General features: G+C 43.8%; 1 protein-coding gene across 4 annotated transcripts in view; it reads right to left on the bottom strand.

The window, feature by feature from the left end:
- The window catches only part of HECTD2 (HECT domain E3 ubiquitin protein ligase 2), a 150,255-nt gene that overhangs the window by 124,840 nt on the left and 1,800 nt on the right, over positions 1-23,615 (bottom strand). For 2 of the 4 annotated variants that reach the window (XM_073596409.1, XM_073596411.1), the window contains exon 1: positions 22,269-22,414. The exons of the other annotated variants lie outside the window; for them this stretch is intronic. The gene's annotated coding sequence lies outside the window, so the exon portion shown is untranslated. Of the gene's footprint in view, positions 1-22,268; positions 22,415-23,615 lie in introns of those variants that run through there. 4 annotated transcript variants of the gene reach the window in all.

Genomic DNA, 23,615 nt, shown 5'->3' with positions numbered 1-23,615 from the left:
GTCTACAAAACAGGCAACAGTAGCATTATAGGACATTGAGGGGACAGAGGGAACTGCGGAGGGACCAAAGAGTATATCTGGATGATGGACTCTGGCACACCTGGAAGTGAAGTGTCACGAATGTCACGTTTACCCCAACGCAGGTGGTCAGACACTATAGCTACCTACTGTGTGCTTCGCCTATGGCAGCCCTCTTTCCCTTAAGGCAAGCAGGCCTACTGATACTTGGTTGCCCCCAGGACTTATACACAATGCTATAGTGCCTGGCCACCACACCAGGGCAGACACGAACAGAGCAAACAACAGACTACTTGCAGTTTAGCAGACAGATTGCATGGTTCTATGACAGTTCAGGTAAAAGGCAAGCTGAGTTCAGGGAATAGTCCAATATCCAATCCAATGACAATCTAGGTAAAAGGCTGGCTGAGTTAAGGGAGTAATCCAATATCCAATCCGGGTCACACACAGGGAAATCCAACAGCAAAGCAGGGCAGACAAACGGGAGGCTTGATCAAGAACAATGCAGGTAACTCTGTCTCTATCACAAGCAAGGGATAGAGTGTTTAGTTTGCTTATATCAGGTGACTGACTGGCTTAATCACCTTCCAGGTGAACACGGACAGGGGGAATGTAACAGCCAACACCGGGATGCTGGAATGAGTAGCAGGAACTGAAGGTGATCCTGTCATGAAGATTCAACTCCTTTTACTTTATGGAAGTTTTTTACTTTATTTTCCAGCAACGGGGTCATCTTAAATTATGTAAGACCAGCTCTAATGAAAAAACCTGCATCTGCTTGCAATTATCTCACAACAATATTTTTTTTAATTTTGGATTTGAGTCTACATTTTAGTTGATTCGAAATGACCATAAGTTATGTAACATGGTCTTTTTAGGACCTACAATGTATTGTGTCTGATAGTTGTGTAATAGCTCGGGTATGTATAAGAAGCCTTTCAGGATAGAGCTATGGGAGGAAGCTGCCATTGAATTGGTGTAAAAGCTAGTGCTGTCACACTTATTTTTTCACTACGACTTGATTGGTCATTGACCTGGAACAAGCATGCAGTCAGGGAAGTGTTAGGTCACCTCAAAAACACATATTTGTTTCAGGTCTGTGACATATGAAAAGTGGTGAAGGGTGGCAGCCATGAAGCATGCGCCATAGTCCAAGTTGGCAATGGCAGATTCCGTATTTCTTTACTGACCAGCTCCTATCAGGTAGACCAGTGATGGGTGAATTGATGTATGATTCATGAGCCAGCCAGTTCGATAGCCAACAAGTCCATGAATGGGACCAGGGGATATCTGCTGTTTTAAGCAGTGAAATAAAAAGATATAAAATACCTAGGTGTGAGCACTAATTTATAAGAACATTGACTACTGGGTTCCTGGGGTATGCTAAGCCTCGAGGCAGAACATTATCCCTTCTCCAAAACTTTAAGACCAAAAATACATATACTGTAGTTACATTGACCCCTTTTGATCATTATCGTATGAACAGATTGCCCAAAGCCTCTGCATCTCAACAAGAGGTAAAAAAAAATAAATGGGCAACTCTCATTAAGCTCTGTTACCTGCTGGGCAAAATCAATTTTTTTGTCAAGACGGCTGATTTCTGCACGTCCAAACTTAACAATTACCAAGCGGGCATTTTGTGCCAGTTTTTTTTTAACAGGCTATTTATTATAGGAAAAGCTATTGCATGCTGTATTGCCTGTGGTGTGCTCACAAAAGCACTTGGATGAACAAAATAGATAAAGACAAGAGCATGTAAGAATGGCAGAAAGGACATAATAATCCTTTTATTGTGAGTTAGCAAAATCGCTGAACTGAAGTTTCAGGCAGTTCATATATAAATGATTTTATCCTTTTAAACTATTGCATTAGTGGAGCCGATTTATGAAAATGAAGCTGTAATAAAATTTTAGAGACAAAAGAAACCAGTAATGCTAGTTATTAAATATGGTGCATGCATTGGTTTTCTTTTTTTTCAGGCTCCTTTTCTTCTCTTCATCTCCTAATCCTGCACATTACATTCACCCTGCCCCTCAGTGGCTACGGTCACTCAGTTTACATCTGTGTGGTGCATTGCGATTTAGGTGAGTTTTACATGCTCTTTCAGGGTGTTACAATTGAACGTTATAGAACGTGCATTCTGATGAAAGCACCGCACCTAAAACAAACAGGTGTGAACAAGACCTTGAGCTATATCTATAGGGAGAACCATGATAGCCACCCAGGCTTGACATCAAATATGTCAACCCTATTCATCTAATTGGAATGGGGAATGGGGAGGTTAGTAATTCACAGAAGAAAGATAATATTGTTCTATGCTTCTAGCTGAGCTCTTAGAACCTCACAAGGACACAAAATTCCTGACAAAATAAGCATGCGTTTTCTGTAGTCGCCGAAAATGTTCTTAGCCTGAAAATGAAAATTAATGCAGCCACTACATCTAAGGACTAGTAAAATGCAATATATTACATTTTTGGGTTTAACTCTGGCCTTGGTAAATCAGTCAGTGTAACTTCACTATTTTTCTTTGAACCAAAACAGTGGAATTTGGGTCCCACCCATACCCAAATTTGTGGAAAGCAGCAATATGAAGTGTTGTCCATAAGACTCTTAAAGTGGATGTAAACCCAGTGTCGGTAACCCACCGATCGCGAGCTACCTGTCGATCGTGGGAAGCCGACTAGTAGAGCTCGATCAGGACTGTGCCAATTCTTCCCCCAGGCTCCGCCAGTGTTGCTCTCGCTTCACTAGCAGAGGGGAGCGAGAGGCAAAGCCGTGCTGGATGGAAGGCGGGACCGGGAGCTACTTTAGTTAACTTTGCAAGTTAACTAGCAGATGATTGGTTGCTAGGCGGTCCTAGCAACCAATCATCAGCTTGTTAACATAAAAAGTTAACTAAAGCAGCTCCCGGTCCCAACCTCCATCCAGCACCCTGCAGCCTCTCAACTCCTCTGTCTTGTACAAGCGCTGTAAGGTAGGAGAGAGCTACCTACACCTGTGTTGGGAGCGACAGAAGAAACGGCTATAGAGGGGCAGAGGACACTACTGGGGGGGGGGGGGGGGTTGGTGCAGAGGACATTGCTATGGGGTGCAGAGAGCACTACAGGAGGGGTGCAGAAGAAACTTTTGTGGGGGGATAGGGGGCTGCAGAAAACAGTGCTATGGGGGGCACTACAGAGGGGGTCAGCGGACACTACTGTGTGTGGAGGGGGGGTGCAGTGGAAATTGCTATGAGGTGCCAAGGGCACTACGGGGGGGGCAGAGGAAACTTTTGTGGGGGGATAGGGGGATGCAGAGGACACTGCTGTAGGGGGCACTACAGAGGGGGGCAGAGGACACTACTGTGTGTGTGGAGGGGGTGCAGAGGACACTGCTATAGGGGACAGAGGGCACTACAGTGGAGGGGGTGGCAGGGGACACTGCTATGGGGGGCACAGGACACCTCTGTTGGGGGGGTCAGAAGACACTACCATGTGTGGGGGGGTCAGAGTACACTACCCTGTGTGTGTGTGGGGGGGGTGAAGGGGCAGAGGATATTACAGTGGGGGGGCATTGTTCTATGATTATTAATAAATACTACACTATATACCGAATTTCTGGCTCCGGGTGGTGAGCATTTCCCTATTAGGACAGATGTCTGGCAGCACTTTATATTGAGAGAAAAGCATATCGCAGATCTCCTGCGAAGGTGGATTATATATACAGGTTATTTATCATTGGTCTTCTAGTGAGTGCAATGTGGTGGAGGATTTGCACCAGTGGATAAGTGGATTGAACATGCACCTTTCCCCTTTTTTACTGCACTAAAGCACTTTGCGGTTTATATCTGGGACAATAACGTGCTTTTTGGAATCATCATCACAGTGTGGACTACTTTAATGGACTAACACAGTTGGATGATTTATATGAGCACTTTTTATGCTGATAGATTGATATGGTTTTACTTGAATATTTATATTTCTTGGTGAACGCGTGTGACACACCATTTTGTGACACTCATATCTTTATAGGTAAAAGATTTATGAGATATATCATTTGGTATTTGGCGCTGCACTTTTTTGTTTTGTTTAACCACCTCAATACTGGGCACTTACACCCCCTACCTGCCCACACCAATTTTCAGCTTTCAGCGCTCTCACACTGTGACAATTACTGTGACAACTCATGCAACGCTGTACCCATATGAAATTTTAGTCCTTTTTTTCAAATAGAGCTTTCTTTTGGTGGTATTTAATCACTAGTGGGTTTTTTATTTTTTGTGCTATAAATAAAGACCGTACATTTTGTGAAAAAATGCCTTTTTCTTTGTTTCTGTCATAAAATTTGCAAGTTAGTAATTTTTCTTCATAAATTTTAGCTAAAATCTATACTGCTACATATCTTTGGTAAAAATAACCCAAATTAGTGTATATTATTTGGTCTTTGTGAAAGTTATAGAGTCTACAAACTATGGTGCCAATCACTGAAAATTGATCACATCTGATCACACCTGATGTACTGAAGATCTATCTCATTTCTTGAGACACTAACAAGTCAGTAAAGTACAAATACCCGCCAAATGACCCCTTTTTAGAAAGTAGACATTCCAAGGTATTAAGTAAGTATTAAGTATCATGGTGAGGTTTTTTAAGTTGTATTTTTTTCCCACAATTCTTTGCAAAATTATTTTTTTTTTTTTTTACAAAATTGTCATATTAACGGGTTATTTCCCTGACAGAGCATATGCATACAACAAATTACACCCCAAAATATTCCCGAGTATGGCGATACCACATCTGTGAGACTTTTACACAGCCTGGCCAAATACAAAGGGCCAACATTGAAGCAGCATCTTCAGGTGTTCTTACGAGCATAAATGACATCTCATTTCTTAACCACCTATTACACTTTTGAAGGCCCTGGCGCACCAGGACAATGGAATTGCCCACAAAATGACCCCATTTTGGAAAGCAAACACCCCAACGTACAATCTATGAAACATAATGAGTCTTTTGAATGGATCATTTTTTTCCAAAAGTTTTTGGAAAGTGTGGAAAAAAATGAAAACGCATTTTTTTTTTACACAAAGTTGTCAATTTATAAGATATTTCTAACACATAGCATGTATAGAGAAAAAAATTACACCCCAAAACACATTCTGCTACTCATCCTGAGTATGGCGATACCACATGTGTGAGACTTTTACACAGCCTGGCCACATACAGAGGCCCAACATTGAAGTAGTACCTTCAGGCCTTCTAGGAGCCTAAATTACACATATCATTTCATTCCTACCTATCACACTTTTGAAGGTCCTTGAGCACCAGGACAGTGGAATCATCCACAAAATGACCCCATTTTGGAAAGCAAACACCCCAACATATATTCTATGAGGCATGGACTGCAGATAGGTACTCGGGTACTCTGATGGGCTGCAGATAGGTACTCAGGTACTCTGATGGGCTGGTGACAGGTACTCGGGTAACTTGATGAGCTGCAGATAGGTACTTGGGTACTCTGATGGGCTGGTGACAGGTACTCGGGTACTCTGATGGGCTGGTGACAGGTACTCGGGTACTCTGATGGGCTGGCGACAGGTACTCGGGTACTCTGATGGGCTGGTGACAGGTACACGGTACTCTGATGGGCTGGTGACAGGTACTCGGGTACTCTGATGGGCTGGTGACAGGTACTCGGGTACTCTGATGGGCTGGTGACAGGTACTCGGTTACTCTGATGGGCTGGTGACAGGTACTCGGGTACTCTGATGGGCTGGTGACAGGTACTCAGATGGGCTGGTGACAGGTACTCGGGTACTCCGATGGGCTGGTGACAGGTACTCGGTTACTCTGATGGGCTGGTACACGGGTACTCTGATGGGCCGGTGACAGGTACTCTGATGGGCTGGTGACAGGTACTCGGGTACTCTGATGGGCTGGTGACAGGTACTTCTGTACTCTGATGGCCTGGTGACAGGTACTCAGGTACCCTAATGGGCTACAGATAGATACTTGGGTACTCTGATGGGCTGGTGACTGGTACTCGGGTACACTGATGGGTGGTGACAGGTACTCTGAAGGGCGGTGACAGGTACTCAGATGGGCTGTGACAGGTACTCAGATGGACTGTGACAGGTACTCAGATGGACTGTGACAGGTACTCAAGTACTGAGATGAACTGTGACAGATACTCAGATGGACTGTGACAGGTACTCAGGTACTGAGATGAACTGTGATGCCGCGTACACACGGTCGGACTTTTCGTCTACAAAAGTCCAACGGACGCCGACGGACTAAAGCTGGCTGGTAATCCGATCGTGTGTGGGCTTCTCCGGACTTTCAGCAGACTTTTTCAGCCTCAAATCCGACGGACTTTAGATTTGAAACATGCTTCAAATCTTTACGTCGTAACTACGACGGACCCCGAAATCCGCTCGTCTGTGTGCTAGTCCGACGGACAAAAACCCATGCTAGGGCAGCTATTGGCTACTGGCTATGAACTTCCTTATTTTAGTCCGGTGTACGTCATCACGTACGAATCCGTCGGACTTTTGTGTGGTCGTGTGTAGGCAAGTCCGTTCGTTAGAAAGTCTGCTGCAAGTCCGCCGAAAGTCTGCAGGAAGTCTGTCGGACAGGCTGTCGGACTTTTGTAGACGAAAAGTCCGACCGTGTGTACGCGGCATGACAGATACTCAGATGGACTGTGACAGGTACTCAGGTACTCGGGTACTCATATGGACTGTGACAGGTACTTGGATGGACTGTGGCAGGTACTTTGATGGGTGGTGACAGGTCCTCTTTATTGGGGGGGCAACCAGTGTGATTGGTGTACACTGTAAGCGCTAACGAGATGTTACCACAATCTCCTTCTCACACACGATCGGTGTGTGTGAGGAGGAGAACCCAGTAACATCTCGTTATCGCTCTGTGTTTACATTTAGTGATTGGCTGTGAAAGGATCACAGCCGATCAGGTGGTAAACAGCCGCCGGCCAATGGCTGTTTACCAGTGTCGGTGACAAGCAGTGTTCCCGGGAACACACTGCCACCGAAGTGCTCACGCGCATGCGCCGTGCAAAGTGGGGAGGTACTATCTGTGATCTGCCGTGACTTCATCACGGCCGATCACGTGGTAAACAGCCATGCCCAATGGCTGTTCACCCCCCTCGGTGACGAGCGGTGTCTCCGTGACACGCTGCCACCGACAGTACAGGGCTGCGTGCACACGATCGTGCGCATGCCCTGTTTAAATGGACAGACGTCATATATCGCCCGCCCAGAACGAGAGCCACGCCGCCAGGCCGTCATATGACGGCCGGTGGGCGGCAAGCGGTTAAAGTCATTTTTCTTCTTCACTGATGTGTGCTGATGAAGCTGCACTAATGGGCACTGATAGGCCACACTGAAAGGCTGCACTGATGGGCACTGATAGGCCGTAATGAAAGGCTGCACTGATAGGCAGTGATAGGGCTGCCCTGATTATCAGTGTAATGATGTGCTGACAGGCTTGTCGTTTAACAGCTCTCCTTTCCTCCCACAGTGTGGGAGGAAAGGACTGCCGATAACCGGCAAGTCTGTTTACATGTGGTAAGCTGTGATTGGACACAGCTTATTACATGGTAAAAGGCTGCTGTGATTGGTCCTTTACCTTGATTTTTGATCAGCTGTGTCCGAAGGATTGAAGTGGTTGTGTACACTGAACTGCAAAAGCGCAGCTTAAAATACATAAAATACACGGCTCTGTGTCAAGAGTTGCACCGTTCTGGCCAAGTCAATCAAGTGGTCGAAAAGTTCACAGCCAATCAATTCCCTTTCAAGAGATTACATCAATAACTGTATCTTCCTGTCTTTCCAACAAGCCAAAGCCATGTTTTTTTCAGTCAACCATCCAGAGCACGAGTCTCCATTTTTTTCAGTACAAGGATCATACTGTATTCTTTACAAATATTTACAAGCCAGAAAAGTATAATAAATGAATGATTACAAATTAAATGTATGAATAAACGTGTTTCAAGAAATTACATCAAATCGGCAGTCCCCCCTTTTGCATCACATGCCCCCCTTTCACATCAGAAGTCACCTTCACATCAGAGACTACCCTTTGACATCAGAGTCCTCCCTTCACTTCAAAGTCCTGTTTCACATCAGTCCCCCATTTCACCGAGTCCCTCTTTAATATCAGAAGTCCCTTTCACATCAGAGTTGCTTCCGGCTAGGTAAAATCTTACAGCGGGCCGGATATGGCCATGGTTTGGAAACCCCTGATCCAGAGAGTACATCTACATCCGGAAATAAAATGTTGGTCCAGAGATGACACAATTCTGTAATTCTTTGTGCCTGAGCAGGAAACCTTAGGTTCTTGGCTGTGTCTACAATTCTCACCTTATGAGCTGCCAAAGTCATAGACAAGAGTTTTAGTTTTGTTTCTTTACAGTTTTTCAAGGAGAAAGAGTCACAAGACAAACTCAGTGCTCACTACCTAAAAAAATGTTATACTGTCTTTTATTAGCAAACCTTATTAATCCTCATTCCTTATAATGGCACAGCATCCTAAAAAATGTTAGTAGTATTTTATAGCTCTTTGAAGAAGCTGGAAATTAGACATTAGGCCTCCAAAATCTTTTATATTTCCCAACATTTAACTGGAGCCACCAAATTACTTAAATGCTTGTACATAATGAACTTTTCTATAGCACTGATATTTGGGGACTTAATCATAATAGGTGCACAACTGTGCCTGTTTTATTTTGAAAATGCTGATTTAAACATTGTGCGTAATAAAATTGTTTGGTATAAACTTGGCAGCAATTTTTATTAGTAATTCAAATGATTCTGAACTATCTGTTTTGCAAAATGAACTGGTCAAGATAAGTAGACACGTTTCCTTCTTGTGCTGATTATACAGTTGAGAATGTTGAACTGGTGTAATCTACTTTCATTAGGAAAAGTGGGAAGACATAAGGCTATATTATTTTTTAGCTTCCTGCACATCATAACTTTTGACAGTTTTTTTTCAGATTCCAGACATTTTCTACATTTTTCTCAAATGTACTTAAATTCTATTTACACATTTACATAAAAAGAAAAATTCTGAATTGCGTTTTTATGGATCTTTTTTTTTTTGGTTTGCAGCAAAATGTATGTTGGCACATGAAAGGGCACATTAAAAATGTCAGTTTTAATTTTAAAACTGCTATTGTTTTTCCTCAATAGTGAATACATTTTTTTTTAGGCTACACGGTATGTTATTTAGAAGTTTTCAAAAAGGTTTAAAGTCAAATATGTTTGTACAAATTGGGTAAGTTAGAAGCTATAAATATTCAGGTTTTATCCAGATATGTTGCTAGAGAAATGAGAGAAGTTGGTAACAATTTTTACGAATATGCCAATGAATAACTTTTACATTCAATAGTTTGTTTTTCCATTCTTAGGATTGTACTTTTTATGCTAGGGTGATGAGCTAACACCATTAATCAAGCTGTGACTGTTGCAACATTCCATCACAGCTCCCTATAGCAACATATTGTAACTTTCCTACTAAACATAGTAGGCCCACTAGTCCGCTTTTTACATACAGGTCAGCCATCGGCACATAATTTAAAACTCACAAACTTTCAAACCTGGAGTACTGTTGAAATTGCAGACAAGCCTGTCTCATTCTACCAACATGACTGTAATGGCAGAAATGCAGCCCTACTGAAATATCAGTTTCAACCCAAAAAACCACAAAGGTTTTGCTTGCAATGGACAGACACTACAAATTCTGAAACATCATAGCAATTTTTTTTTCTCAGACTAAAATATTTCACATAGCAACTCCCTGTCAGTAATTCTCTAAGTTAGACATCGCTAAATAGATAATCACAACAGTCCCATCTGGACCGATGTGATCCTGCAAATCAGCAGCCAAGAGTGTCTTTCTTTCTGCTTCCTCATCCAGCTGCACTGTAGACCCTCTTCCAGGTCTCCTCTTAGCTGCCACTGCTGCTGTCATTTTGGCAGCAGGACAGAGGCTCCTGTAAGCAAGTGGGTGAATGGTTGCTAGGATGAAGGGTGGTTCTAGCAACCAATCAACCGCTTGTTAACATGAAAAGCCGGATAGCTCCAACCCTCCATTCAGGACTGCTGCGCCTGTGAAGTGGGCACTTGTAACTGTGAAGAGTAGGGAGCTGTGGACACTAATATGAATAAGGGAATGTGATATGAAGGGGAGTCTGATTTAAAAGGGGGGGGGCTGTGATATAAAAGAGAGGCTGAGGAGACCGATGTAAAAGGGGGGGGCTGTGATGTGAAGGACAGCTGAGGACACTGAATTAAAGGGGGCTATGGTGTGAAGGGGGGGACACCGAAGTAAATGGGGGAGGGGCGTTTATGTGAAGGGGAGGCTGAAGACACTGATGTAAAGGGGAGCCTGTGATGTGAAGGGGAGGTTGGTTGTGATATGAAGAAGGGACTGTGATGTGAGGTGGGGGGGGGGGGGTTGATATGAAGGGGGTATGTAATGTAAAGGAGGGGGAATGTGATGTAAAAGAGAGGGGCTGTGGGGTGAAGGGAGTATGTGATAAAAAGAAGGGGGGCTGCGATGTCAAGGGGGTATGTGATGTAAAGGAGGGGGACTGTGATGGGATGGAGGTATGTGATGTAAAGGAGGAGAACTATGATGTGAAGGGGGTATGTTATATAAGGGAGGGGGACTGTGATGTAAAGGAGGGGGCTGTGATGTGAAGGGGGTACTGTATGTGACATAAAGGTGGGGGGCTGTGAGGTGAAGGGAGTATGCGATGTGAATGGGAGACTGTGATGTGAAGGGGGTATGTCATATATGAGGTGTGACAATTTCATTCCCAGAATGCTCGCAGCGTACCACTATGGTGCTGAGTCACACAGCCATTTACATTTGAGCGTGTTCTGATATGTTCTAACTTGCACTCGCCTGGGTCGCTAACCATTTGTTTCAGTCTTTATGGAATAGTAGAAGAAACACGTATGTGTTGCGCTGTTGGCAGAAAATGAGTGGTAGGAATCTGGAACATCAAATTTTTAATAAAAACTGGCAAAAGTGTGAGTGAAACTTTAGCTCTCTATTTGCTTATGGTGAACATTCCATAAAGAAATCAAGTGTTTTGATAGGTATAGGCGGTTTAAGAAGGGGCAGGAAGGTATCCACGATGACACAAAAAGTGGGCTACCAAAAATGCAAGGGATGGATGCAAATGTGGCCAGAGTGTGAACTCTTGTACGCTCAGATGGAAGATTGAATGTGTGAATGATGGCAGAAGAATTGAACATGAACAGGGAAACAGTACAGTAGATTCTAACGGAGGATTTGGAAGTGAGAAAGACTTCCACAAAGATGGTGCCTCGAATCTTGACAGAAGATCATGAAGAATGTTGTCTTCAAATTTCATCTGATCTTTGGAAGAATGCAGAGGTGGTGTTCGATAGGGTTGGTAGGGTAGGGTAGTGATGAAGCATGGTGTTTCCAGTATGATCCAGAAACAAGACACCAGAACATGCAGTGGAAAACAAAGAATTCACCTCACCCGAATAAAGCACACATGTATCGTTCACATGTCACTATCAGATTTTCTGCTGATTTTTGTCTTTAGATTTACCAAAACAATGTAGTGCAAGGGCCTGCCTGATTGCATACAAATTGAAACTCTTAAGGTTTGACCTCATATTATATGGTTTTGGTAAATCTGAAGGAAAAAATCAGCAGAAAATCTGATAGTGTGTATGGGGCTTTAGTTCACAACCATGCTGGTGTGTTTTTTTGATCACAAAGGGATAGTTCACTAGGAGTTCATAGAACATAGTACAGCGATCAAACAACATTGTTACCTGGCAATTTTGAAAATGTTACAGGAATCTGTTTGGAGGAAAAGATCGAAACTCTGGCCTGACAAATGGATTCTCCACCATGCCGATGCTCCTGCACATGATATGTTAAGTGTTTGTGAGTTCCTGGCCCAGAAATCCATTCAGAAACTTGACCTACCACCTTGTTCCTCTGACTAAGCACCCTGCGACTTCTGCCTATTTCCAAAATTTTAAAAATGCTCTAAAATTAAATTTGATGACATTCTGAACATTCATCGTGCTGCAACAATGATACCGCCCAAGGTTCTGGAAAACGAATTCCAGGAAAGTATCCAACAGTAACACAGCAGTTTACAAAATTGCATTGGTTTACAAGGGGACTATTTGAAAGGTGACAATAGCTACTAGTGTATAGATAAGGAAACATTTTTTTTTTACAGTAGGTTCCAGGAATTAAATTGTCACCTTGTAAATAATGGGGATTATGATGTGAAGGGCGGAACTGAGGACACTGATATAGGAAGGTGAACTGTGTTGTGAGGGATGAACCAAACATACATTTTGGACCTTTGCTGGAAAAATGTTTTACACAATTTAAATCATTATTAATATTCAAAGCAAACTCGCCCATCCATCCACGTCTCTATGCTTCACTTTGTTGAGAAATCACTTTGAAAAACAACCCCCTAGCATTTCTAGCCATAGCTATCTTGGGTAAGGGCAAATGACTCATGTAGCATTCATTTTCTGAAATCCATCTGCCCTTAGCTCAAGCATGCAAACAGGAGAGTGTGCTTAGCTGAAATAAACCCTCTTCCTCTCCTCCCCTTCTTAAGACTCCTGGGATAAATGACATCATTTGCCTAGGCAAGAAACCAGGAAGTAACTGAAGAAATGTAAAAAAAAAAATGTTCAAAATAAGTAAATATGATATACTTTCCTATCTATTTACTAATGCTAGCAGCATAAGGATTAAAAATAATGTTGATTAGGAGAGTAAAGTTCCACTTTAAACAAGCAGCAGTGCCCTCATTTATAATTAGTATATTGCAGTGACATTTCTCATTATCACAATCTTTTCAGTGGGTACAAACATGACCAATCATTCATCTAGACTAGAGCTAACAGTTCAGCTTTGAAAGATGTACTAGGACAACTAATAAAAGATGTATAATATTGCTTGCAGGATAGAACCATCTTTGATAGAGAACAGAGTCGGGTATAAGGGAAGTTCTACAGCCTGTAATTTAAATCCCCAATGCAAGGGTGGATTTTTTTTTTTAATTCCAGGAGTTGGGCTTTATTTGTCAAGTATTTTTACTATATGTCCTTAATTTACCTATTTCTCTGGTTACTGTAGGAGCCTACACTACTTCCCACTGATGCTGAAGAACATCTATTGGCAGTTCCAGCCAATAGTAAAGGGGAAGGATGCACAATGACTGACCTATAAATAGCACATCAGCAGTAAACATTACATTGATGCTGTCCATTGGAGTGGTTGCTTTTCCAGCTCAGTGCTCTTATATTACTGTCCTATGTCCCCCCCCCCCCGAAATATAAATCAAATAATATACCTAATGAAGGACCAGCTGTCCAACATGATTTGTATCTGTTGTCTGCATTTATTATTCCATCTCCAACCATACCGTCACAGCTTTAAGGGCTCTGACAACTACAATAAACAATTAGATTGCAAGCACCCTTATTCCTTAGGGGCCTAATCAAACACTGGCATCTTTGTGCGTTGCAGTGGTGTACATCAGTGGCGTCACTATGGGGGTGCAGACCGCACCCGGGTGATACCACACCAAGGCAAAGGATCCCCCTGCAGCGCTGCTGGCTTCCTCCCATTGGCTGCTCTGCAGAAGGATTGGTTGTACATACTTCAAAAGCAGGTGTGACACCAGGTGGGTACTATAGCATCCCCCAAAATATTGTTTTTTCTTTGCAGACACAGGACTTCCTATGTGTCCCATACGGTTACTCCACTCGTAACCCTCCAGCTCCCAGGCTCTATGCTGTCCCCCAATCATCGAGCGTCCCACCTTCCACCTGTCCAGCCCAGAGAGAGTTAGGAAGCCGGGACAGCCAATGGGAGGTGAGCAGCGGCTGTGTGGCGGGACGCCACTGGTGTACACATTCATACACATACTAGGTCCAATCTAGACAGGAGCCAATTAACTTATCAGCATGTCTTTGGAGTGTGGGAGAAAGTACCCGGAGGAATACCACGCAGGCACAGGGAGAACACACACACTCCAGGCAGGTAGCTTTTGTATTAATAATAATGTGGTGTGTTATTTCGCCCTTTTGGAGTTATTGGGTTTGCAGTGCAAAAAGCAGCAGCCATGTGCAAACTGCAGTAATCCATAGCAGGTAATCACAAAGCATCAGCGATCTAAGGACAATGAAATTTGATTGGTTGCTCTGGATTTCATGCATTGCGATAAGGCATTTTGAATGGGCTGCCAACGCATAAGAACAGACATAAAAAGTACACGTGGCATTTTTTTCTGACACAGCACACCACAACGCAATATAGTGCCTTACTGTGCAATATATGTGTCGGAGGTGCATGTGGATACTATTTAAAACGAAAGGCACTGCAATGCACATAGTGTGCATTAACATGCATTGCAGTAATGCACTGAAGTGTAAAAAAAAGTGTGATTTTCCCCTAAAACTCTGCAAACAGAAAAATGTATAAATAATGTGCAGAAATCCAGAGCAACCAATCAAATTTCATTGTCCTTAGATCACCGATGCTTTGTGATTACCTGCTATGGATAACTATATTATTATTAATATAAAAGCTACCTGCCCGGAGTGTGTGTGTTCTCCCTGTGCCTGCGTGGTATTCCTCCGGGTACTTTCTCCCACACTCCAAAGACATGCTGATAAGTTAATTGGCTCCTGTCTAGATTGGACCTAGTATGTGTATGAATGTGTGAGTTAGGAATCTTAGATTGGGTTTAAAAAATACTTCGCTAAGGAATAAATAAAATGAGCTGCAACTACAAAGTGTTATACGACACCAATCAGAAATACAAAGCAAAAAAGTTGCGCTGTCAGAACATAGGGAGGAGGAGCTACATTCTGATGTCACCGCTGCGCGTTCAATCCCGGAAGTTACGGGCTGTTTGGGAGCTGGCCGGCTTACTCTTAACCCCCATACATACTATCAGATTTTCTGCTGAGTTTTTCCTTCAGATTTACCAAAACCATATATTATGAGGTCAAACTTTAGGAGTTTCAATGTGCATGCAATCAGGCAGGCCCTTGCACTACATGGTTTTGGTAAATCTGAAGGAAAAACTCAGCAGAAAATCTGATAGTGTGTGTGGGGCTTTATTGTTTTTGCCTACTTATTTTCACGGATCTGTAAGTGTCCATTTGTCCACTTCATGTTTGATTAAATGTTAAAGGATTTACGCTATGTGGAGCCCTTTGTTGTTTTTTTGGTGATATCACTGCCCTGCTGAGTTTTCTGCTGGCGATCTCCATTGACGCTGAGGTATCCAGTGCCTGCCTGTGAGATCCCGGGCTGGGGTTACAGCCACCCGCTCAGTGTGGTCCCCTGTAATAAGGGACCTACGATTTCTGGTAAGCGGCAGTATTTTTCCGTGGTGGAGGCTTCATCTGTGCACTTGTCACTACAGTGTGGATTTTCACTACGCATCACCTTGGGATTTAGATTTTGCATTATGGACTCATTTACATTTTTTAATATATATTATAAAAATTATTTTTTTTTTTGTTTGTTTTTTTCACTTCACTAAGTTTATGGACATTCCTAACTGAATTTCCCTTCACATTTGCATATTTTTTTGATTGTATTAGATTCATGTTTAGTTTGTAACACTCCAGTTTGCACTCTAGTTATTTGATTTAATTCATGTAGTATCACTATTGTGATTTCTGGTACCCATCATTGGGAGCCATAATACCATTTCTCCCATTAGCGCAACTTTTTTGCTAGGAATCTTAGATTGTAAGCGCCTTGAGGGCAGGGACTGAAGTGAATGTACAATATATATTAGGGTTGCACCGAAACTGATATCTGTATTGGTACCGATACTGACTATTTTCATAAGTACTCATGAAAATGCTCCAAAACCCGAAACCAATAGCTTTGCGGTGCGATTTGAGCCCATACAAAATTAATGGGCTCAAATCGCACTGCAAAGAATCACATGCGATTTCAACAGGAATGTGGTGCGCTTCCTGTCCGAACTCCATGTGGTTTCACAAACCACTCCTATGTGAACCCAGACTTGTCATAGTGACATACTTGGAATAAATAAATATTATATTTGTTAGTATATCCAGTAGAGCTGCACAATTAGTCGTTAAAATATCGCAATCTTGACTCAACCCCCCTCACAATCTTATTTTGGCATTTCCACGATTCATGTAACAAGTGCAGAGCCGTTCTCTGCTCACATCTGTCAAAAAAAAAGAAAAAAAAAAAAGGCAGCCTCAAAGTTTCTCACAACATTGGTCAGGGCTGAAATAAAAAGAAACATTGTATCTATCATTTGGTTCTTTTAGATTAAAGGTATTAATTTTGGTCTGCAAATGAGGGCAGTGTAACCACTTAACTAAGCCTTTTTCTGACACTCTGTTGCTTACAAGTTAAAATAGTATTTTTTGCTAGAAAATTACTTAGAAACCCCAAACATTATATATATATTTTTAGCAGAGACACTAGAGCAGTGATGGCGAACCTTGGCACCCCAGATATTTTGAAACTACATTTCCCATGATGCTCAACTACACTGCCGAGTGCATGAGCATCATGGGAAATGTAGTTCCAAAACACCTGGGGTGCCAAGGTTCGCTATCACTACCCTAGAGAATAAAATGACGAACGTTTCAATATTTTATATCACACTCTATTGGCGCAGCGGTCTTTCAAAAGCAATGTTTTAGAAAAAAACTAAAGCCCAGTTTGCCCAATTTCTTTGTATAATGTGAAAGATGATGTTACGCCAAGAAACGTGATCTTTATTCTAAGCATAAAAATTTGTGATTCTCATTTTACCCAGAATTGTGCAGCTCTAATATCCAGCATGATCCCTATTCATTGTGGTAGTTTAATCTCCAAATCACTTATTATTTATTTTTTAACTAGTTACCGACCACCCGCCGCAGTTGTACTGCGGCTAGTTGGCTCCCCTGCATGAATCGCCGTCATTGTACGTCACGTACACAGCGTTTTGTGGCCCCATTCACAAACAGAGGAGCCAACCAGCGGTTCCGGCGGACTCGATGTACGCGAACAACCCACGATCTGTCAGTGTAAACAAACAGATCCCCGTTCTGTCAGGGGAGGAGAGAGAAATCGTCTGTACCCAGTGATTAGGAACAACAATTTGTCTCCTCCTCCAGTCAGCCCCCATACAGTTAGAAACACCTCCCAGGGAACACAGTTAACCCCTTGATTGCCCCTAGTGTTAACCCCTTCCCTGCCAGTGACATTTATATAGTAATCAGTAGCTATTTTTAGCTCTAATCGCTGTATAAATGTCAATGGTCCTAAAAAAGTGTCAAAAGTGTCCGATCTGTCCCCCACAATGTCGCAGTCCTGCTAAAAATCGCAGATCACCGCCATTACTAGTAAAAAATTAATAAATAATAAAAATGCCATAATTCTATCCCCTATTTTGTAGACACTATAACTTTTGTGCAAACCAATCAGTATATACGCTTATTGTGGTTTTTTTTACCAAAAATATGTAGAAGAATACATATCGGCCTAAACTGATAAAGAAATGTGTTTACTTTTTTATTTTTATGGGATATTTATTATAGCAAAAAGTAAAAAATATAATTCTTTTTTTCAAAATTCACTTTTTTTTGTTTATAGCGCAAAAAATAAAAACCGCAGAGGTGATCAAATACCACCAAAAGAAAGCTCTATTTGTGGGAAAAAAAGGACATCAATTTTGTTTGGGTACAGTGTCGCACGACCGCGCAATTGTCAGTTAAAGCGACGCAGTGCTGTATCGCAAAAAAATGGCCTGGTCATTAAGGGGGCAAATCTTCCGGTCAATAAGTGGTTAAAGTGACACTAAATTATACCTTTATTCTCTGAAAAAACCCAATACACACCCTATTTTTAATGACCCTGTAATGTAATGTACCTGCAGCTTTCATGTGGGTTACCCATGGTTTCCCATAGACTTCTATTACGTTTCGCAGTTTTCATGTATTTTCTGAAAGCGCACCAAAAGTCCGGCATGCTGCATTTTTGGTGTGCTTTCAGAAAATGCACTAAAAACGTGGGACATAATAAAAGTCTATGGGAAAGTGTGGGTAACCCACATGAAAACCTTGGGCACACTGCGCTGCAAACTGCAGCAGCGCAATGTGACACTGCCCTTGCTGTGCTTTTCGGCCTCCTTGTAACATCCTTAGTGAGATCCTGAACTTCTCATTTTCCTGCTCACTTCCATTTGTTTGGAATGAACAGTGAATGTTGGTTAGTCATGTGCACTGCTCTATGTACACTACAAATCCCATCGTCCTTAGTTCCTATCAGGAGTAAGGGGGTGGCAACCTTCTTACTAATGCCCTGTACACACGATGGGACATTCCGACAACAAAATCCTGGATGAATTTCCGACGGATCTTGGCTCAAAGTTGTCTTGCATACACACGGTCGCACAAATGTTGTTGGAAATTCCAATCGCCAAGAACGCGGTGACGTACGAGCCGAGAAAAGTGAAGTTCAATAGCCAGTGTGGCTATTCTGCTTGATTCCGAGCATGCGTGGAACTTTGTGCGTCGGAATTGTGTACACACGATCGGAATTTCCGACAACGGATTTTGTTGTCGGAAAATTTGAGAACCAGCTCTCAAATTTTTGTTGTCGGAAATTCTGACAACAAATGTCCGATGGAGCCTACACGCGGTCGGAATTTTCGACAACAAGCTCACGTTGAACATTTGCTGTCGGAAATTCCAACCGTGTGTACGCGGCATTACATTTGGACCATGGAGGACAAGCATAGCCACCCTCTAACAGCAAGTCTGATCACAGCAGCAACAAAAAAAAAAAAAAAGAATTTGTAGATTTGGAGGGGGCTGAGAGCAAAACAAGAATAGAATATACTTTTTGAATAAAGAGTAGACTGTATACTTAAATAGATTTTTTTGTTGTTTAGTGTCACTAATTTTGACAATTTAACATTCAAAGCGAACCAGAATAGGAAACTTTTAGGCACCTTTCACACATGTGGATCCGTTTTCACAGACTCCTCTTGCTCAGCAGGGAATCGATCGGCTGATCCTCACTGAGCTGGCAGATGACAGGTCCGTCTCTGCTCACTGTGGAGAGAGACGGACCTGTCAGATCTCTGCTTTCCTCTATGGGGAGATCGAATGAAAACGGACCGCCTGTCCGTTTTTATCCGATCCACCAGATGGATGGAAAAAAGGGTTTCCATCCAACTGAAGCGGAAAGGGGCCTTAGAGAACACCTGTACTGGGAAAATATTATGACAGCTGCTGAAGAGTTAATTGTTATGCCTATACAAATTCTTTCATTACTAGGACTAGTGTGCAGATGAAGGGATCTGACTTCACTATCTGCATGCTTGTCCTCTATTAGTGACTAATAAAATATGTAGCCTAGAGATAACCAGACAACAGCTGCCTTTACTATGTCTAAAGTATAGCTTTCTGGTAAAAAGCATCTAGTATATAATATGAACTTTGCAGCACTGGGTAAACAAGTTTAGAAACTGGAATAGATAACCAGAAAAATGAAAATATCTTAATAAAACCAAATACTACACCTCAAATCTAACACAAACATCCTCGATGCCGCCTACTGCACACATCTGACAAGTACACAAATGTTTGGGTTTTAAATGTAAAAACAGCCAAATACTGCAGCAAAACAAACCCACCGCCTGTACACAAAGATGAGTATTAGTGCTGCTTATATAAAGAGAGCTGAACACCAACCCCAACTACACATCCCCGACTACAACTCATCTAATCATTTCACTGCAAAACAAATGAAAACCATAAAATCAAATCACAAATGTGCACACAAATGTCTTCATTGTAAACACTAAAAATCACCCACAGCCTGCAGTATAACATATATATACATCATATAGTACAGATAAACAGAGTCCAATGTCCCTCTACACAAAGTGTGTCTGGCAGCAAGGAAATTAGGATGAAATAAGGAAATAATTTAATAGTTACAAGGGAACTACCACCAATCAGGATAGATAGATAGATAGATAGATAGATAGATAGATAGATAGATAGATAGATAGATAGATAGATAGATAGATAGATAGATAGATAGATAGATAGATAGATAGATAGATAGATAGACTCTTATGTTACCAACAAGCTGACTTCTGTAAACAATGCTTTCAATCTCATTAGAACAGCTATTCTCAACGAGAGTTCCTCCAGAGGTTGTTAGGGGGTTCCCTGAGCTGACTGATCTCCGTCTGGTCCAAAGCCACTTGTAGGCTTTTTCCCACTGACCCCCAATGTAAGGGGCATTCTTCCCACTGACCCCCAATGTAAGGGGCATTCTTCCCACTGACCCCCAATGTAAGGGGCATTCTTCCCACTGACCCCCAATGTAAGGGGCATTCTTCCCACTGACCCCCAATGTAAGGGGCATTCTTCCCACTGACCCCCAATGTAAGGGGCATTCTTCCCACTGACCCTCAATGTAAGGCGCATTCTTCCCACTGACCCCCAATGTAAGGGGCATTCTTCCCACTGACCCCCAACGTAAGGGGCATTCTTCCCACTGACCCTCAATGTAAGGCGCATTCTTCCCACTGACCCCCAATGTAAGGGGCATTCTTCCCACTGACCCCCAACGTAAGGGGCATTCTTCCCACTGACCCTCAATGTAAGGCGCATTCTTCCCACTGACCCCCAATGTAAGGGGCATTCTTCCCACTGACCCCCAACGTAAGGGGCATTCTTCCCACTGACCCTCAATGTAAGGCGCATTCTTCCCACTGACCCCCAATGTAAGGGGCATTCTTCCCACTGACCCCCAACGTAAGGGGCATTCTTCCCACTGACCCTCAATGTAAGGCGCATTCTTCCCACTGACCCTCAATGTAAGGCGCATTCTTCCCACTGACCCCCAATGTAAGGGGCATTCTTCCCACTGACCCCCAATGTAAGGGGCATTCTTCCCACTGACCCCCAATGTAAGGCGCATTCTTCCCACTGACCCCCAATGTAAGGGGCATTCTTCCCACTGACCCCCAACGTAAGGGGCATTCTTCCCACTGACCCTCAATGTAAGGCGCATTCTTCCCACTGACCCCCAATGTAAGGGGCATTCTTCCCACTGACCCCCAACGTAAGGGGCATTCTTCCCACTGACCCTCAATGTAAGGCGCATTCTTCCCACTGACCCTCAATGTAAGGCGCATTCTTCCCACTGACCCCCAATGTAAGGGGCATTCTTCTCACTGACCCCCAATGTAAGGGGCATTCTTCCCACTGACCACCAATGTAAGGGGTATTCTTCCCACTGACCACCAATGTAAGGGGTATTCTTCCCACTGACCACCAATGTAAGGGGCATTCTTCCCACTGACCACCAATGTAAGGGGCATTCTTCCCACTGACCACCAATGTAGGGGGTATTCTTCCCACTGACCACCAATGTAAGGGGCATTCTTCCCACTGACCACCAATGTAGGGGGCATTCTTCCCACTGACCACCAATGTAAGGGGCATTCTTCCCACTGACCCCCAATGTAAGGGGTATTCTTCCCACTGACCACCAATGTAAGGGGCATTCTTCCCACTGACCACCAATGTAGGGGGCATTCTTCCCACTGACCACCAATGTAAGGGGCATTCTTCCCACTGACCACCAATGTAGGGGGCATTCTTCCCACTGACCACCAATGTAAGGGGCATTCTTCCCACTGACCCCCAACGTTAGGGGGAATTCTTCACACTGACCACCAATATAAAGGGCATTCTTCCCACTGATCACCAATATAAAGGGCGTTCTTCACACTGACCACCAACATAAGGGGCATTCTTCCCACTGATCACCACTGTAAGGGGCATTCTTCCCACTATCAACCAACTTAGGGGGGCATGCTTCCCTCTGGTCCCCAATATAGGGGTATTCTCACTGATCCTCGATGTAATGGGGAACTGTTCCTACTGACCCTCAGTATACGAGGACAAGGTAAGGGGCCATTCTTCTCACTCATCCCCAGTGTAAGGAACATTCCCCCCCCCTGACTTTTAATGACTGTTATTTGGGTTTCCCCAGGAAGGACCTGACAATATGTAGAGGTCTGTTCTGAGCTACACCTAAATATCAGAGCAAAGTCCTGTGTTTTCATACCCCAGAGGATCCCCCAACCTGAGTGTAGTAGTAGTGATGAGAATGTGGAGGGTGATGATGATGTCGGCTAGTTACCCCGGAGGAGGCGCTGGCTGCACAGATGACGGGGATGAGGCTAGAGATGAGAATGTGGAGGGTGATGATGATGTCGGCTAGTTACCCCGGAGGAGGCGCTGGCTGCACAGATGACGGGGATGAGGCTAGAGATGAGAATGTGGAGGGTGATGATGATTCCAGCTAGTTACCCCAGAGGAGGCGCTGACCGCAGGGAGGATGGGGATGAGGATAGTGATGAGAATGAGGAGGGTGATGATGATTCCAGCTAGTTACCCCGGAGGAGGCACTGGTCACACAGAGGACAGAGATGAGGATAGTAATAGTGATGAGTATGCTGGTTAGTTACCCCGGAGGAGGCACTGGCCGCAGGGAGGATGAGGATCAGTATATGAGGGGATGGGATGGGGATGAGTAGGGTGAGGATGCTGGCTAGTTAGCCCGGAGGAGGCGCTACTCGCACACAGTATGGGGGTGAGGATAGTGATGAGGATAGTAATAGTGATGAGTATGCCGGTTAGTTACCCCGGAGGAGGCACTGGCCGCACAGAGGATGGAGATGAGGAGGGTGGTGATGAGTATAGTGATGAGGAGGGTGGTGATGAGGATAGCGATGGTGATGAGTAGGGTGGGGATGAGGATGAGGAGGGTGATGAGGAGGGTAAGTACGCCGGTAAGTTACCCTGGAGGAGGCGCTGGCTGCACACAGGATAGGGATGAGGATAGTGATGAGGAAGAGGAGGGTGGTGATGAGGATGGTGGTGGTGATGAGGAGGGTGGTGATGAGGATAGTGGTGGTGATGAGGAGGGTGGTGAGTATCCTGGTTAGTTACCCCGGAGGAGTCGCTGGCCGCACACAGAATAGGTAAGAGGATAGTGATGAGGATGAGGGTGGTGATGAGGATAGTGGTGGTGATGAGGAGGATGGTGATGAGGGTGGTGATGAGGATGGTGAGTGCGCCGGTAAGCTACCACGGAGGAGGCGCTGGCCGCACATAGGATAGTGATGAGGATGAGGAGGGTGATGATGAGGAGGATAGTGATGAGGATGGTAAGTATGCCGGTAAGTTACCCCGGAGGGGGCGCTGGCCGCACACAGGATAGAGATGAAGATAGTGATGAGGAGGGTGGTGATGAGGATGAGGAGGGTGATGATGAGGATGAGGAGGGTGGTGATGAGGATGAGGAGGGTGGTGATGAGGAGGGTGGTTATAAGGATGAGGAGGGTGGTGATGAGGAGGATGATGTTGGTGATGGGGATGAGGAGGGTAGTGATTAGGAGGGTGATGGTGGTGATGAGGAGGGTGGTGATGAGGATGAGGAGGGTGGTGATGAGGAGGGTGATGGTGGTGATGAGGATGAGGAGGG

This window comes from Aquarana catesbeiana, linkage group LG08 (assembly GCF_042186555.1).
Source record: "Aquarana catesbeiana isolate 2022-GZ linkage group LG08, ASM4218655v1, whole genome shotgun sequence".
Taxonomy (NCBI): Eukaryota; Metazoa; Chordata; class Amphibia; order Anura; family Ranidae; genus Aquarana; species Aquarana catesbeiana.
The sequence above is the reverse complement of the archived record's forward strand: the minus strand, read 5'-3'. Positions and strand labels throughout refer to the sequence as shown.